The 17,451-nt window shown below is 38.7% G+C and overlaps 1 protein-coding gene and 1 long non-coding RNA gene across 4 annotated transcripts in view; one reads left to right on the forward strand and one right to left on the reverse strand.

The window, feature by feature from the left end:
• Positions 1-17,451, forward strand: part of LOC106060541 (ras-related and estrogen-regulated growth inhibitor-like) — a 42,475-nt gene that overhangs the window by 17,293 nt on the left and 7,731 nt on the right. For 2 of the 3 annotated variants that reach the window (XM_056033192.1, XM_056033191.1), the window contains exon 2: positions 14,784-14,939. The gene's annotated coding sequence lies outside the window, so the exon portion shown is untranslated. Of the gene's footprint in view, positions 1-14,760; positions 14,940-17,451 lie in introns of those variants that run through there. The other variant, XM_013218453.2, reaches the window with a different exon arrangement.
• LOC106060540 (uncharacterized) lies at positions 9,812-15,922 on the reverse strand. Its single transcript, XR_008778579.1, has 4 exons — positions 15,827-15,922; positions 13,622-13,720; positions 11,080-11,257; positions 9,812-10,126 (listed from the first exon to the last, which is right to left on the reverse strand). It is a non-coding gene; the product is annotated as an uncharacterized LOC106060540 (long non-coding RNA).

Here is a 17,451-nt window from a genome sequence, read left to right on the forward strand (position 1 = left end):
ACTGTGGTTTAAATGTACATTTCATTGACCATCGTTCTGTTTCCTTATCTTATCATAAAGATTTCAGACGTTATTTCAATAGAGAAGAATTATTATTATTATAATTTAAAGAAAAAGTATCGTTAAAGAGAAAAGTAAATGCTCTGAGTATATATAACTTGCCTATTAGTCTGTGTTTTAATATTTCTATACATTATAAAAACCTTGGCTACCACCATATACGACCTACATAACTTTGTATCATTGTAAATTGCAATGAAGCCACCATATATTAACTGTCACAGCTCTGTGCCAGTCTCTGTTTAAAAGAGAAATGTTAAAAATCCTTATTACAACTTGTTCTCTGTAAAATTGCACATTTACGAGATTGATGTTGCACATATTGATAAGAAACACCAATTACGAGATTGATGTTGCACATATTGATAAGAAACCCCAATTACGAGATTGATGTTGCACATATTGATAAGAAACACATTTACGAGATTGATGTTGCACATATTGATAAGAAACCCATTTACGAGATTGATGTTGCACATATTGATAAGAAACACATTTACGAGATTGATGTTGCACATATTGATAAGAAACACATTTACGAGATTGATGTTGCACATATTGATAAGAAACCCATTTACGAGATTGATGTTGCACATATTGATAAGAAACACATTTACGAGATTGATGTTGCACATATTGATAAGAAACACATTTACGAGATTGATGTTGCACATATTGATAAGAAACACATTTACGAGATTGATGTTGCACATATTGATAAGAAACCCATTTACGAGATTGATGTTGCACATATTGATAAGAAACACATTTACGAGATTGATGTTGCACATATTGATAAGAAACCCATTTACGAGATTGATGTTGCACATATTGATAAGAAACCCATTTACGAGATTGATGTTGCACATATTGATAAGAAACACATTTACGAAATTGATGTTGCACATATTGATAAGAAACACCAATTACGAGATTGATGTTGCACATATTGATAAGAAACACATTTACGAAATTGATGTTGCACATATTGATAAGAAACACCAATTACGAGATTGATGTTGCACATATTGATAAGAAACCCATTTACGAGATTGATGTTGCACATATTGATAAGAAACACCAATTACGAGATTGATGTTGCACATATTGATAAGAAACACATTTACGAGATTGATGTTGCACATATTGATAAGAAACACATTTACGAGATTGATGTTGCACATATTGATAAGAAACAAGCATAGTAATCGAGTAAAAAAGAGTCAATGTTGAGTAGTGCAGTGTTCTGAAGACCCAACAGTGACCCACAAACGTAGCTACATCTACGTAGATGAGTCCTTTCCGCTGTAAATATGACTAAAGCACAAAACTATGAATTAATTCGGCGTCACAGTTATGCCGTAAAAAAAACACACGTCTTATCCTCATATATATGGTACACACCCTGGCCCACACCGCTTTCTTTCGGACATTATCACGTAATGTTCAACCATATCAACTTAGTTGATCAACAAGAAGCCAGCACATGCAAAGGTCATAGGTCAGATAAATCGTTTCACTGGCATTCTCATATTGTTTCCGCCTACACTCTGTATTTATACACAACCTGGCATGTCAGAAAAAAGGCGATAAAGGTTTGGATTTTATATGTACAGAAAACTTAGATCTAGGTTGTTTTTTTATTCGCTAACATTTGAAAGTTGTTTTCGTTATCTTTAGCCTCGTTCTAAAATATCACATGATCCGTTCATATTTGAATAATTTTTATGTCATTCATTAGACCAGTGTTTCCCAAACATTTCTTTAGCGGAACACTTCGCACATTCTGAATATTTAGCGGAACACTGCTTATTTTTACAAAGCTAATATCAACTCACTCTGTCTGTCTGGTAAAAAGTTTGTACACGTTATTTCTCCTACACCCAATATCGGATCAAGCTGAAATTTCGCACAATTATTTATTTTACCTACCAACACAAGAATCAATTTAAAAAAAACCGAACCAATTAATTAATTAACTGTTGGTAATTAATTATTTTGTTTGGTATCTCGAACAAGGGAAAGAAATTTTACTTGACTGATAAGGTGGTATAAGCTGAATTAGTCCCCTTTATTGTTTAAAACCTTTTTTTTTTTTTTTGCATAAGGAGCTCCTTGGCACAGTGGTTACCTACTGGCTTGAGAAGGCTGAAATATATTTATATTTCAAGCTGACCCAACATATTAATTAATTATTATACGCAGCTGTTTTGCGTATCCCAGGGTTAAGGGATGGGGGGGGGGTTATGGGAAGAGGAGATTATTGCATGTGTGTCTTCTCGCTCCGAGTCTTACATGGCAAATAGAAGAAACAAAATACATAGTCTAGAATATGAAAGGAACCATATGTTAGATCAGTGATGGTCAAATTACTTCCCGTGGGCCATATCCGGCTATGACGCAACGTTTTCCGATCACTCGAAGCTTCTGTCTACAATGTATACTGAAGCCACAAGGGCTCGGTTACATTGGGCTCAGTTACATTAGGCTCAACGGTTACATTGGACTCAGTTACATTGGGCTCAGTTACATTGGGCTCAGTTACATTAGGCTCAGTTACATTAGGCTCAACGGTTACATTGGACTCAGTTACATTGGGCTCAGTTACATTGGACTCAGTTACATTGGGCTCAGTTACATTAGGCTCAACGGTTACATTGGGCTCAGTTACATTAGGCTCAACGGTTACATTGGACACAGATACATTGGGCTCAGTTACATTAGGCTCAGTTACATTAGGCTCAACGGTTACATTGGACTCAGTTACATTGGGCTCAGTTACATTAGGCTCAACGGTTACATTGGGCTCAGTTACATTAGGCTCAACGGTTACATTGGACTCAGTTATATTTGGCTCAGTTACATTAGGCTCAACAGTTACATTGGGCTCAGTTACATTAGGCTCAACGGTTACATTGGACTCAGTTACATTGGGCTCAGTTACATTAGGCTCAGTTACATTAGGCTCAACGGTTACATTGGACTCAGTTACATTGGGCTCAGTTACATTAGGCTCAGTTACATAAGGCTCAACCGTTACATTGGGCTCAGTTACATTAGGCTCAACGGTTACATTGGGCTTAGTTACATTAGGCTCAACGGTTACATTGGACTCAGTTACATTGGGCTCAGTTACATTGGGCTCAGTTACATTAGGCTCAGTTACATTAGGCTCAACGGTTACATTGGACTCAGTTACATTGGGCTCAGTTACATTGGGCTCAGTTACATTGGGCTCAGTTACATTAGGCTCAGTTACATTAGGCTCAACGGTTACATTGGGCTCAGTTGCATTAGGCTCAGTTACATTGGGCTCAGTTACATTGGGCTCAGTTACATTAGGCTCAGTTACATTAGGCTCAACGGTTACATTGGGCTCAGTTGCATTAGGCTCAACGGTTACATTGGACTCAGTTACATTGGGCTCAGTTACATTGGACTCAGTTACATTGGGCTCAGTTACATTAGACTCAACGGTTACATTAGGCACAATGGTTACATTGGGCTCAGTTACATTAGGCTCAACGGTTAAATTGGGCTCAGTGGTTACATTGGGCTCAGTTACATTAGGCTCAGTTACATTGGGCTCAGTTACATTAGGCTCAGTTACATTAGGCTCAACGGTTACATTGGACTCAGTTACATTGGGGTCAGTTACATTGGGCTCAGTTACATTGGGCTCAGTTACATTAGGCTCAGTTACATTAGGCTCAGTTACATTAGGCTCAACGGTTACATTGGGCTCAGTTACATTAGGCTCAACGGTTACATTGGGCTCAGTTACATTAGACTCAACGGTTACATTAGGCTCAATGGTTACATTGGGCTCAGTTACATTAGGCTCAACGGTTAAATTGGGCTCAGTTACATTAGGCTCAGTTACATTGGGCTCGGTTACATTGGACTCAGTTACATTGGGCTCAGTTACATTAGGCTCAGTTACATTGGGCTCAGTTACATTAGGCTCAACGGTTACATTGGGCTCAGTTACATTAGGCTCAACGGTTACATTGGGCTCAGTTACATTAGGCTCAACGGTTACATTGGACTCAGTTACATTAGGCTCAACGGTTACATTGGGCTCAGTTACATTAGGCTCAACGGTTACATTGGACTCAGTTACATTAGGCTCAGTTACATTAGGCTCATCGGTTACATTGGGCTCAGTTACATTAGGCTCAACGGTTACATTGGGCTCAGTTACATTAGGCTCAGTTCCATTAGGCTCAATGGTTACATTGGGCTCAGTTTCATTAGGCTCAGTTACATTAGGCTCAACGGTTACATTAGGCTCAACGGTTACATTAGGCTCAATGGTTACATTAGGCTCAGTTACATTAGGCTCAACGGTTACATTAGGCTCAGTTACATTAGGCTCAATGGTTACATTGGGCTCAGTTACATTAGGCTCAACGGTTACATTAGGCTCAGTTACATTAGGCTCAACGGTTACATTGGACTCAGTTACATCAGGCTCAATGGTTACATTGGGCTCAGTTACATTAGGCTCAGTTCCATTAGGCTCAATGGTTACATTGGGCTCAGTTTCATTAGGCTCAGTTACATTAGGCTCAACGGTTACATTAGGCTCAACGGTTACATTAGGCTCAATGGTTACATTAGGCTCAGTTACATTAGGCTCATCGGTTACATTGGGCTCAGTTACATTAGGCTAAACGGTTACATTGGACTCAGTTACATTAGGCTCAGTTACATTAGGCTCAATGGTTACATTGGGCTCAGTTTCATTAGGCTCAGTTACATTAGGCTCAACGGTTACATTAGGCTCAACGGTTACATTAGGCTCAATGGTTACATAAGGCTCAGTTACATTAGGCTCAACGGTTACATTAGGCTCAGTTACATTAGGCTCAACGGTTACATTGGGCTCAGTTACATTAGGCTCAACGGTTACATTGGACTCAGTTACATTAGGCTCAACGGTTACATTGGGCTCAGTTACATTAGGCTCAACGGTTACATTGGACTCAGTTACATTAGGCTCAGTTACATTAGGCTCATCGGTTACATTGGGCTCAGTTACATTAGGCTCAACGGTTACATTGGGCTCAGTTACATTAGGCTCAGTTACATTAGGCTCAATGGTTACATTGGGCTCAGTTACATTAGGCTCAATGGTTACATTGGGCTCAGTTTCATTAGGCTCAGTTACATTAGGCTCAACGGTTACATTAGGCTCAACGGTTACATTAGGCTCAATGGTTACATTAGGCTCAGTTACATTAGGCTCAACGGTTACATTAGGCTCAGTTACATTAGGCTCAACGGTTACATTGGGCTCAGTTACATAAGGCTCAACGGTTACATTAGGCTCAGTTACATTAGGCTCAACGGTTACATTGGACTCAGTTACATCAGGCTCAATGGTTACATTGGGCTCAGTTACATTAGGCTCAGTTACATTAGGCTCAATGGTTACATTGGGCTCAGTTTCATTAGGCTCAGTTACATTAGGCTCAACGGTTACAATAGGCTCAGTTCCATTAGGCTCAATGGTTACATTGGGCTCAGTTTCATTAGGCTCAGTTACATTAGGCTCAACGGTTACATTAGGCTCAACGGTTACATTAGGCTCAATGGTTACATTAGGCTCAGTTACATTAGGCTCAACGGTTACATTAGGCTCAGTTACATTAGGCTCAATGGTTACATTGGGCTCAGTTACATTAGGCTCAACGGTTACATTAGGCTCAGTTACATTAGGCTCAACGGTTACATTGGACTCAGTTACATCAGGCTCAATGGTTACATTGGGCTCAGTTACATTAGGCTCAGTTCCATTAGGCTCAATGGTTACATTGGGCTCAGTTTCATTAGGCTCAGTTACATTAGGCTCAACGGTTACATTAGGCTCAACGGTTACATTAGGCTCAATGGTTACATTAGGCTCAGTTACATTAGGCTCATCGGTTACATTGGGCTCAGTTACATTAGGCTAAACGGTTACATTGGACTCAGTTACATTAGGCTCAGTTACATTAGGCTCAATGGTTACATTGGGCTCAGTTTCATTAGGCTCAGTTACATTAGGCTCAACGGTTACATTAGGCTCAACGGTTACATTAGGCTCAATGGTTACATAAGGCTCAGTTACATTAGGCTCAACGGTTACATTAGGCTCAGTTACATTAGGCTCAACGGTTACATTGGGCTCAGTTACATTAGGCTCAACGGTTACATTGGACTCAGTTACATTAGGCTCAACGGTTACATTGGGCTCAGTTACATTAGGCTCAACGGTTACATTGGACTCAGTTACATTAGGCTCAGTTACATTAGGCTCATCGGTTACATTGGGCTCAGTTACATTAGGCTCAACGGTTACATTGGGCTCAGTTACATTAGGCTCAGTTACATTAGGCTCAATGGTTACATTGGGCTCAGTTACATTAGGCTCAATGGTTACATTGGGCTCAGTTTCATTAGGCTCAGTTACATTAGGCTCAACGGTTACATTAGGCTCAACGGTTACATTAGGCTCAATGGTTACATTAGGCTCAGTTACATTAGGCTCAACGGTTACATTAGGCTCAGTTACATTAGGCTCAACGGTTACATTGGGCTCAGTTACATAAGGCTCAACGGTTACATTAGGCTCAGTTACATTAGGCTCAACGGTTACATTGGACTCAGTTACATCAGGCTCAATGGTTACATTGGGCTCAGTTACATTAGGCTCAGTTACATTAGGCTCAATGGTTACATTGGGCTCAGTTTCATTAGGCTCAGTTACATTAGGCTCAACGGTTACAATAGGCTCAGTTACATTAGGCTCAACAGTTACATTAGGCTCAGTTACATTAGGCTCAGTTACATTAGACTCAACGGTTACATTGGACTCAGTTACATTAGGCTCAACGGTTACATTGGGTTCAGTTACATTAGGCTCAACGGTTACATTGGACTCAGTTACATTGGGCTCAGTTACATTAGGCTCAGTTACATTAGGCTCAACGGTTACATTGGACTCAGTTACATTAGGCTCAACGGTTACATTGGACTCAGTTACATTAGGCTCAACGGTTACATTGGACTCAGTTACATCAGGCTGACTCAGTTAAATTGGGCTCAGTTACATTAGGCTCAACGGTTACATTGGGCTCAGTTACATTGGGCCCGGTTACATTGGACTTAGTTACATTGGGCTCAGTTACATTAGGCTCAACGGTTACAGTGGGCTCAGTTACATTGGTTTCAGTTACATTAGGCTCAATGGTTACATTGGGCTCAGTTACATTAGGCTCAACGGTTACATTGGGCTCAGTTACATTAGGCTCAACAGTTACATTGGACTCAGTTACATTGGGCTCAGTTAGATTAGGCTCAACGGTTACATTGGGCTCAGTTACATTAGGCTCAACAGTTACATTGGACTCAGTTACATTAGGCTCAGTTACATTAGGCTCAACGGTTACATTGGGCTCAGTTACATTAGGCTCAACGGTTACATTGGACTCAGTTACATTGGGCTCAGTTATATTAGGCTCAGTTACATTAGGCTCAACGGTTACATTGGGCTCAGTTAAATTAGGCTAAGTTACATTAGGCTCAACGGTTACATTAGGCTCAGTTACATTAGGCTCAATGGTTACATTAGGCTCAGTTACATTAGGCTCAACGGTTACATTAGGCTCAGTTACATTAGGCTCAACGGTTACATTGGGCTCAGTTACATTAGGCTCAATGGTTACATTAGGCTCAGTTACATTAGGCTCAACGGTTACAATAGGCTCAATGGTTACATTGGACTCAGTTACATTAGGCTCAACGGTTACATTAGGCTCAGTTACATTAGGCTCAACGGTTACATTGGGCTCAGTTACATTAGGCTCAACGGTTACATTAGGCTCAGTTACATTAGGCTCAACGGTTACATTGGACTCAGTTACATCAGGCTCAATGGTTACATTAGGCTCAGTTACATTGGACTCAGTTACATTAGGCTCAACGGTTACATTAGGCTCAGTTACATTAGGCTCAGTTACATCGGACTCAGTTACATTAGGCTCAACGGTTACATTGGACTCAGTTACATTAGGCTCAACGGTTACATTGGGCTCAGTTACATTAGGCTCAACGGTTACATTAGGCTCAGTTACATTAGGCTCAACGGTTACATTGGACTCAGTTACATCAGGCTCAACGGTTTCATTGGACTCAGTTACATTAGGCTCAACGGTTACATTAGGCTCAGTTACATTGGACTCAGTTACATTAGGCTCAACGGTTACATTAGGCTCAGTTACATTAGGCTCAGTTACATCGGACTCAGTTACATTAGGCTCAACGGTTACATTGGACTCAGTTACATTAGGCTCAACGGTTACATTGGGCTCAGTTACATTAGGCTCAACGGTTACATTGGACTCAGTTACATTGGGCTCAACGGTTACATTGGACTCAGTTACATTAGGCTCAACGGTTACATTGGGCTCAGTTACATTAGGCTCAACGGTTACATTGGGCTCAGTTACATTGGGCTCAACGGTTACATTGGGCTCAGTTACATTAGGCTCAACGGTTACATTGGGCTCAGTTACATTAGGCTCAACGGTTACATTGGACTCAGTTACATTGGACTCAGTTACATTAGGCTCAACGGTTACATTGGGCTCAGTTACATTAGGCTCAACGGTTACATTGGGCTCAGTTACATTAGGCTCAACGGTTACATTGGACTCAGTTACATTGGACTCAGTTACATTAGGCTCAACGGTTACATTGGGCTCAGTTACATTAGGCTCAACGGTTACATTGGACTCAGTTACATTGGACTCAGTTACATTAGGCTCAACGGTTACATTGGACTCAGTTACATTAGGCTCAACGGTTACATTGGACTCAGTTACATTAGGCTCAACGGTTACATTGGACTCAGTTACATTACGCTCAACGGTTACATTGGACTCAGTTACATTAGGCTCAACGGTTACATTGGACTTAGTTACATTAGGCTCAACGGTTACATTGGACTCAGTTACATTAGGCTCAACGGTTACAATGGGTTTTGATGCGGTCTGTAATACTTTTTCTGGACATGTAGATGTCCCTCAGATAAAAACAGTCTGATAGACAGCACTGATAGACAGCACTGAATCACTGATTGACAGCACTGATAGACAGCACTGATAGATACCACTGATAGACACCACTGATAGACACCACTGATAGACACCACTGATAGACACCACTGATAGACACCACTGATCTATTTCTTTTCTTCTTCGTAACTGTCCTTCGAGTTGAGTTTAGGATTCTTTGAACCCTTGGTCTATGGAAGCTTGCCTCCTCTGCCTGTATGAACAAACTTCTGTTTGGGAATGATCCTAGCAGATTTTAATTATTCCATCCCTAATCATGGATGGCTCTCAGGGCGCTCTGGTTATGTGAGGCCGAAGGCCGAGCACATTGGGGAAACTCCCCCCAATTTTTTGTTTGTAAAAAATGTTTGTAAAATGTTTTACATTTTTCGGATGTTCCTTCAGAGTAAAAGATAGTTAACTTCCTAGTCCAAACATCCCGCAGGACGACGGGGGATGGGAGCGGGCAGGGTTTGAACTCGGGTCCATCGATCAATCCAAACGACAGTCCAGCGCGCAAACCGCACGACCAGGCAGCCATCTCTGTACCATATCAGTCGTGCAGGTGTTGATGCTGAGAAGCATAGCCCGGGGATATATATATATGAAATGAGGTACCCAATCAAAACATGTTAAACACAAAATTGAACTAGATTGTGTACAAAACTTTATTTTGTAATCCTCACAGGGATTATTTCCGTCTACCATTACGGAAAGCCAAATGGCTCAATTTTACTTTTATATTATAATACATTCATAGACCATTTATTTTCCGTGAAGGCATTGGTTCATGCATTGAGAATTTGGTCCGTTGTCATTGGGGCAAATTACCATCTCACAAATAACAAAGTCCACCCTTTTGTAGACGTCGCCAGAGTTTCGTTTGCCGTGAATGCAGGAATCGATGCACGCTTGATTGCTGGCTCCGCAAGACATTTCACAGACCACATAATCGGCTCTTGGATCTATCAACAGAAAACACATGAACAACAATGGATATAGCGAGGACATTACTGATTACTGATAACAACATTTCGTTTTGTCTTAGCGTGAAGGTTGTTAATGAGTGAATCAGCTCAGTAAGTATTCAATAGTCGTCTATTTCTTTCAGAAACACACTTCATTGGGTCATGTCCACATTGAAGTTATAAACATAAGTTCTATTAATATCTATATGTGTTTGAGATTGCTCAGTCAGAATGGATATAGTCTTACTAAATCGTGTTTATTGATAATATCTTATAAAATGTAATAAAAAATTGAATCCCATACACCAATAAAAATTCCTAATATAACAATTTTTTTTTTACTTGGTGATAACAGTTAACATTAAAAAAGGAATGACTGTTGTTGTAAAGAGAGACGGGCAATCTTATTTAGCCAACTAATATCATTTTACAAGATTCACGAATAATCACATTTATTAGTTCATTCACATTCGGTCGCTTTCCGATGTCTACAGGATATCTTAGTCCATAACTTATTGTCCTTAAGTTCGAAGTGCTTGGTTAGTGACCACTGAGAACTCAAAAGATTCGTGTTAAAATGAAGTTTAAAGTACTTCTCCTCAATGAGAAAAAACTTAAAGAGTTGGGTTAAATGGAATTTTAAAGTACATTTCCTCAAAGAGGACTTAAAGAGTTGGATTAAAATAAAGTTAAATGTCTCCACTGAGAACTTAAAGATTTGGGTTAAAATGAAGCTTAAAGTACATGTCTTCACAGAGGACTTAAAGAGTTGAGTTAAAATAAGGTTTAAAGTACATTTCCTCATTGGCAACTTAAAAAGTCTAGTTAAACTGAAGTTGAAAGTCCATGTCCCCAGAGAACTGAATTCAGTCTAGAATCCAACAGGGAGCTAACATGTTCACATTTTAAAAACAAAGTTTCTTAATGAAATCAATTATGAACGTAATTACCTATGATGAATGCAAAAGCTCCGTAAGTGAGTGCTAATAGACAAACAAGGAATAGGCTCTTCATGTTTACAGATTGATGGTAGGAGAAACTTAAAACAGGATCAGACTCAGAGCATGTGCATTGTCTTCATAATGTGCGGCTATTTATAGCTGGCATTTGAAAACCTGGCCTTCATATCTGAAGAGAAAACGTGCCAGATAATTCAGAAGTTGACAAAAAGAAATTATCGCTGTAAAGGTTTCTACTCTAATTCATATTGACATATTTTATACACATTTTACCAATATAGGAATTACATAAAAAAAAGGAATAACAAAAAGACTAAGACTAAGACTAAGACTGCTTTATTGATCCTTACGGAAATTTGTTGTGATTACAAGGACTCGTTTCTCATATAAAGACAACACAACAGAAAAAATACACATAAATACAAATGTCTTATCATGTAGTGTTTATCGTTTTTACTATAATAAGCCCGCATTTTTTAAATTTACACTAGATCAAGGTCAAGGTCTCGATTTAAAAGTAAAATTCATATTTGGAATATTAAAAACTAATCAGTCAACTGTAGAATTTATTTCTAAACAAACAACAATCTTAGGGACTATTACTATAGACGACTGTTTAGGAGAATGTTATGTGGCCAGCACAACGACCAACCAATTTTACTCCCCCAACGTAAGTCAGGTACCCATTGGAGTTAGATGGTCTCAGGGGCGTCACAACATTCCCGAAATTCAAAAGCCCAGTCTTTACCATGATTCGAACACCAGACCCCTTCGGTTCGGAAGCTAAAAGCTTTACAACTCAGCCACCATGCCCCAGAATTTATTTATTTAAAGTGGAATAGAAAGAGAAATCGGCAATAACTTGTGACTGTGGCCAATGATTACGAGGAAGTTATGTATTCAGCACAATGTGACCTACCGCTTCTATGTTCCCTGCTACTCATGTTTATATTTTTTCTTACTCATCAATGCACCCACTTCAGTCTAATGCTTACTATCTGGTGGGGAAAAGTCATATCGTAATAAGCCAATGAAACTGGAATACACTAATCCACCTATTTATTTTAAAAGCTTGTAAAATACCAAATGTTGTACATTAACCAGGAGTCTCTCATTCTTTGGTCTGTGTCGATCGTTTTGTGGTCTCGATGACATCATTTCCAATTGAGGGGGGCGGGGAGTGGCGTTTAAAAAATATAGAGAAATTCTAATGCTAAACAAAACAAAAAAGTTTGGTTGTTTTTTAAATGTCGTCCTCATTTCTCTTGCCTACTAACCAATCAGGTTTAAGTTTTCTTTAGATCTTTATGGAGTATCGACGTCACAAAGGAGCCCTGATCATCCTTCCCTTCTTCACATCATGTCTTGATATTCTGCTTACGAAGTACGTTATGAGTTGTCGACGTTTTGTGGAAACCACTTCACGTCAGGATGTGACTTTCCATATGCTAGGACTAATTTGTACAAATACTCCTTCTTCCCTAGCGCTATTAGAGCATGGAGTGGGTTGCCTGAGCTAGCCAGGAAAACCAGTGACTTGGCAGAATTTAAGTCATTGGTTAATATGCATGACTAAATACATGACGAGTAGGACGTAATCATCTTCTTTTTTGAAGTAACGTCTGTATTATATAAGATAAGATTAAAGGAGAGCTTTAATAAAATGATAGTTTTCATGAGTCTACACTAGTGTACAGTCACTGTACAGTGTGTATTAATTTGAGTCTCTGTTGAAACAGAACAGTCCTCCTGGTTACTTCTCACACGTACACTTGTCGGCATTAACCTCTGTCCATCTCTCACGTCTTGCCTATGTCTGGTCTATGTCTTGTTCATGTTTTGACCATGTTTTGTCCATGTCTTGTCTATGTCTTGTTCATGTCTTGTCTATGTCTTGTCTATGTCTTGTCTATGTCTTGTCTATGTCTTGTCTATGTCTTGTCTATGTCTTGTCTATGTCTTGTCTATGTCTTGTCTATGTCTTTTTCATTTCTTTTCAATGTCTTGTCAATGTCTTGTCTATGTCTTGTCTATGTCTTGTCTATGTCTTGTCTATGTCTTGTCTATGTCTTGTCTATGTCTTGTCTATGTCTTGTTCATTTCTTGTCTATGTCTTGTCTATGTCTTGTCTATGTCTTGTCTATGTCTTGTCTATGTCTTGTCTATGTCTTGTCTATGTCTTGTCTATGTCTTGTCTATGTCTGGTCTATGTCTGGTCTATGTCTTGTCTATGTCTTGTTCATTTCTTTTCAATGTATTGTCTAGTTTGTCTATGTCTTGTCTATGTCTTGTCCATGTCTTGCCCATGTCTTGTCTTGTCCATGTCTTGTCTATGTCTAGTCTATGTCTAGTCTATGTCTTGTCTATGTCTTGTCTATGTCTTGTCTATGTCTTGTCTATGTCTTGTCTATGTCTTGTCTATGTCTTGTCTATGTCTTGTCTATGTCCCCTATTGTCCACTTCAGAAGCACTACATAAACTACGTTCTACTTTGTGTCGAGTTCTTTAGTCTGTTAGTCAAAGTGCTACTTACTATCAATGCACAAGATCTTATCTTTACACAACAAATCAGCATGTATTGTAGATCACAAGTTCGAACGCTAATATATTTACTATTTTCGAGAGGCACTCTCTGGAAGAATAATTTAAACATAGGAAAATTATCTAACAATGAGAACATATGTTTTATCTTTATACACATCTTGATGAACACATTTTTTATTCTAATACACAGACTTAATAAACATATCATTTGTTCTTGTACACAGACTTAATAAACGTATCATTTGTTCTTGTACACAGACTTAATAAACGTATCATTTGGTCTTGTACACAGACTTAATAAACATATCATTTGTTCTTGTACACAGACTTAATAAACATATCATTTGTTCTTGTACACAGACTTAATAAACATATCATTTGTTCTTGTACACAGACTTAATAAACATATCATTTGTTCTTGTACACAGACTTAATAAACATATCATTTGTTCTTGTACACAGACTTAATAAACATATCATTTGTTCTTGTACACAGACTTAATAAACATAGGGCCTATCATTTGGTCTTGAGTGAGTTGAAACAGTTGTTTTATTTTGTATCCATATTGAATAACTGGTCTTTGTTGTGCTTAAAATAAAACCGATATAAAGACAAGATTAGTAATGTCCAAACTACGACCCGAGGTCTATATCCTGCCAGTCACGCAGTGCAATCCGACTAATCGAAACTTCTATCCACAGCGCATGAGGCCTTCATCAGCCACAAAACAAATGGCTCGATAGAGAACAACATCGGACAGAGAAGTTCACTTAAGACTATTTTCTGTTAATTGTTTGTCTTTTACTTTGAAACACTTGCAACTTTCATAATTTATATTTTTTTCAACCACGCTAATAAATATTTATAATTATACTTTTGAATGGCAAGCAATGTGTTTTTTTTTATTAAATAAAAATACTCATACTGTAAAATAGCTGTTAAATTATCTAATATATTGTTATAACCCTGTCATGCGCACCATCTGCACTATATACATTATTATTGTCTGCAAAACTCTAGACTTCTATTAAGTAGCAAGGCGTGGTTTCAAATCAACTTTACAATGATGAAAATCTAAATATGGCTATACCATCGTGAATGTGAAGCAAATAATAAAGTTTTATCTAATTCATTGACTATTTTTTCCCAGAAACACCAACGCATGTGTATAATGTAATGTGTAGGAAGAAGATAACATGTCAGTGTAGTCAAAGTTATCTGACAGCTTACTAGTGACATGGGCTGATGACTCATACCAGATAACTTATACCTGCCTGTGCTTGGGGTCCTTGGGGTAAATACTTTGGTAAGTAGGTTTCTCAATTTTTTACTTGTCATATGTTTGAATCTATGTTTTAATCTCTCGAAAATAGTTTCATAGTTTACTTATTTTTTTAATAAAGAGACAATAATTGAATTAGATTCAACAGGCTACGATCATACACAGTAAAATGTATTTAAGGCGAAATTTTCTCTGACTGTGACCTGTCCTCTGTCAGCTACAAAGTTTGGGTGCTATAAGTACTACATTCGACTGTTCGTGGCAGCACTCCCCCCCCCCAGTACATTCGACTGTTCGTGGCAGCACTCCCCACCCCCCAGTACATTCGACTGTTCGTGGCAGCACTCCCCCCATTACATTCGACTGTTCGTGGCAGCACTTCCCCCCAGTACATTCGACTGTTCGTAGCAGCACTCCCCCCCCCCAGTACATTCGACTGTTCGTAGCAGCACTCCCCCCCCCCAGTACATTCGACTGTTCGTGGCAGCACTCCCCCCCCCCCAGTACATTCGACTGTTCGTGGCAGCACTCCCCCCACCCGTTACTCTATCCTAGTTTCTCTACATAATAGCTTGACAGTTCTCGCCGTATCTGCCCCCACTCTCTATATGTCCAGAAGACTGTGTCTAAGATGAAAAAAATATTGAAATAATCGTTTATTTAATTTTGTTCTAAAGTAGCTAGCATTATATCAGATAGTTAGTGATCTTTATATACACATCTAATTTGGCTAACATCGTATCAGAGAACGTTATGTACGCATCATAATGAGCAAACATTGTATCAGACAGTGAGAAACAGTTCATTGTTGTGATAAGTATTAAAGAGGGGTTTTACAGTATTTAAAATGTAATTAAATATCTAAAGATGATGGGAATTTTAGTTATCCCCCCCCAATCACCTAGTTTTACCTGCCATGAAAGAGAATCGAAACGACGTCGTCCCAAGGAATGCAATGCCACAGTAAGGACTTCCTGTAGTCTTCACTTACCTGTATCAGATAGCACTCCAACTCTTAATGCTAATCGGCCCCAGTGTGTTAACTGTGTGCTAAGACGATATTCATAGATATGTTGGAATCACCGAGAGACAGCCATACCTTCACAAAGAATACTCCACATCATAAATACTCTGGCATTGACTAATTAAGATTCCCTAACTCGCTATCAATTGTCGACTCCAGGCGCTGCTTAGACCATCTTAGATTCGCCTTGATGTTGCAGCAGGAAAAATAAAGCTGCGTGCCATGACGGTGCACTGTCACAATTGTCTGTGTGCCATGACGGTGCACTGTCACAGTTGTCTGTGTGCCATGACGGTGCACTGTCACAGTTGTCTGTGTGTTTCATCAGATATTAAACCTGTCATCGTTATTTTCCTTTGGCGTTGAGTTGCTTGTCATTGAATTAATTCAATACTGTCACGATTGTGTTTTTGGAGAGCTGGGTACTGTCTCCACAATCATATGACGGATTCGGAGGTGCCCATAAATCTTGTAACTCACTACTTGGTTACACCGAAGAAAAATAGCTCCTTAAATAGTACCGTACAAAGATTCTTCTGGATTCGTTACTTCACTGATAGTAAATTCTACAAGCTTCCAAAATTCCACATTGACCCTACATCATTTTAATTCAAATCGAGGTTCTGTAGAAGGATGCCACGCACATGCAACGTGACCTAATACGGTTAAAGGGATGGCCTTAAGCATAGACAAAGTAGGCAGCCGCCTAGGGCCTCCAATTTAAAAAAATGCGAAACTAGGAACAACTCCCAAATATGACAGATCTATGTCAATTATCCTAACTCTAAGTCTTTACAATAACTCATTGATTTTTCGTGAATGTTTTGATCTACCTGTTAGACTACCTATGTTTAGAAAAACATTGTTTTCGTTGTTTAGGTCTGATGCATCAAAATGCAAATGAAAAGTAGCGGAGAATGCAGTGGTGCTTAGTAATTTGCGTTACTTGTTAGCATTGATTGTTTTAACCAAACAATAGAAATTGCGTTATTTTATTTTTAGCTTGTTTATTTTTATTTTCGTATTTTATTAGGAGCCCCTAAATTCACTTCGCCTAGGGCAGTGGTTCCCAAACTTTTTTGTCTCGTAGACCCCTTGTCATGTTTTTTTTTGGTTATCCGTAGACCCCCTGCTTAAGTTAAATTGAATTTTTGAAAATTTTGTTTAAAAAAATTTCTAGCCAGTGACACGAATAGTGAAAAAGTTTTTTAAACCTACATTTGAAGGTGAATTAATTTTTGAAAATAAATGTATTAACAAAATTCAAATTTAAACCATTATATAACAGTTAATATGTATCGTTTCTATCACTATACACATTTTTTAAAGGTTTGCAAGCTTACCATCCGTTACTATGGAGATTATTTTTCATATAGGGATTTGTTGGTTTATGAAGTAGTTCTTCAAAACATTAAATATTAATGTGCCTTAAGTATCACAGTTAAAGTTTTCACAAAGAGCAGTTTTTCGTGGATTTCTTGAGCCATAATAATTTGAATAAAAAAATACATC

The sequence above is a fragment of the Biomphalaria glabrata genome, chromosome 6 (genome assembly GCF_947242115.1).
Source record: "Biomphalaria glabrata chromosome 6, xgBioGlab47.1, whole genome shotgun sequence".
In the NCBI taxonomy this organism is placed as follows: Eukaryota; Metazoa; Mollusca; class Gastropoda; family Planorbidae; genus Biomphalaria; species Biomphalaria glabrata.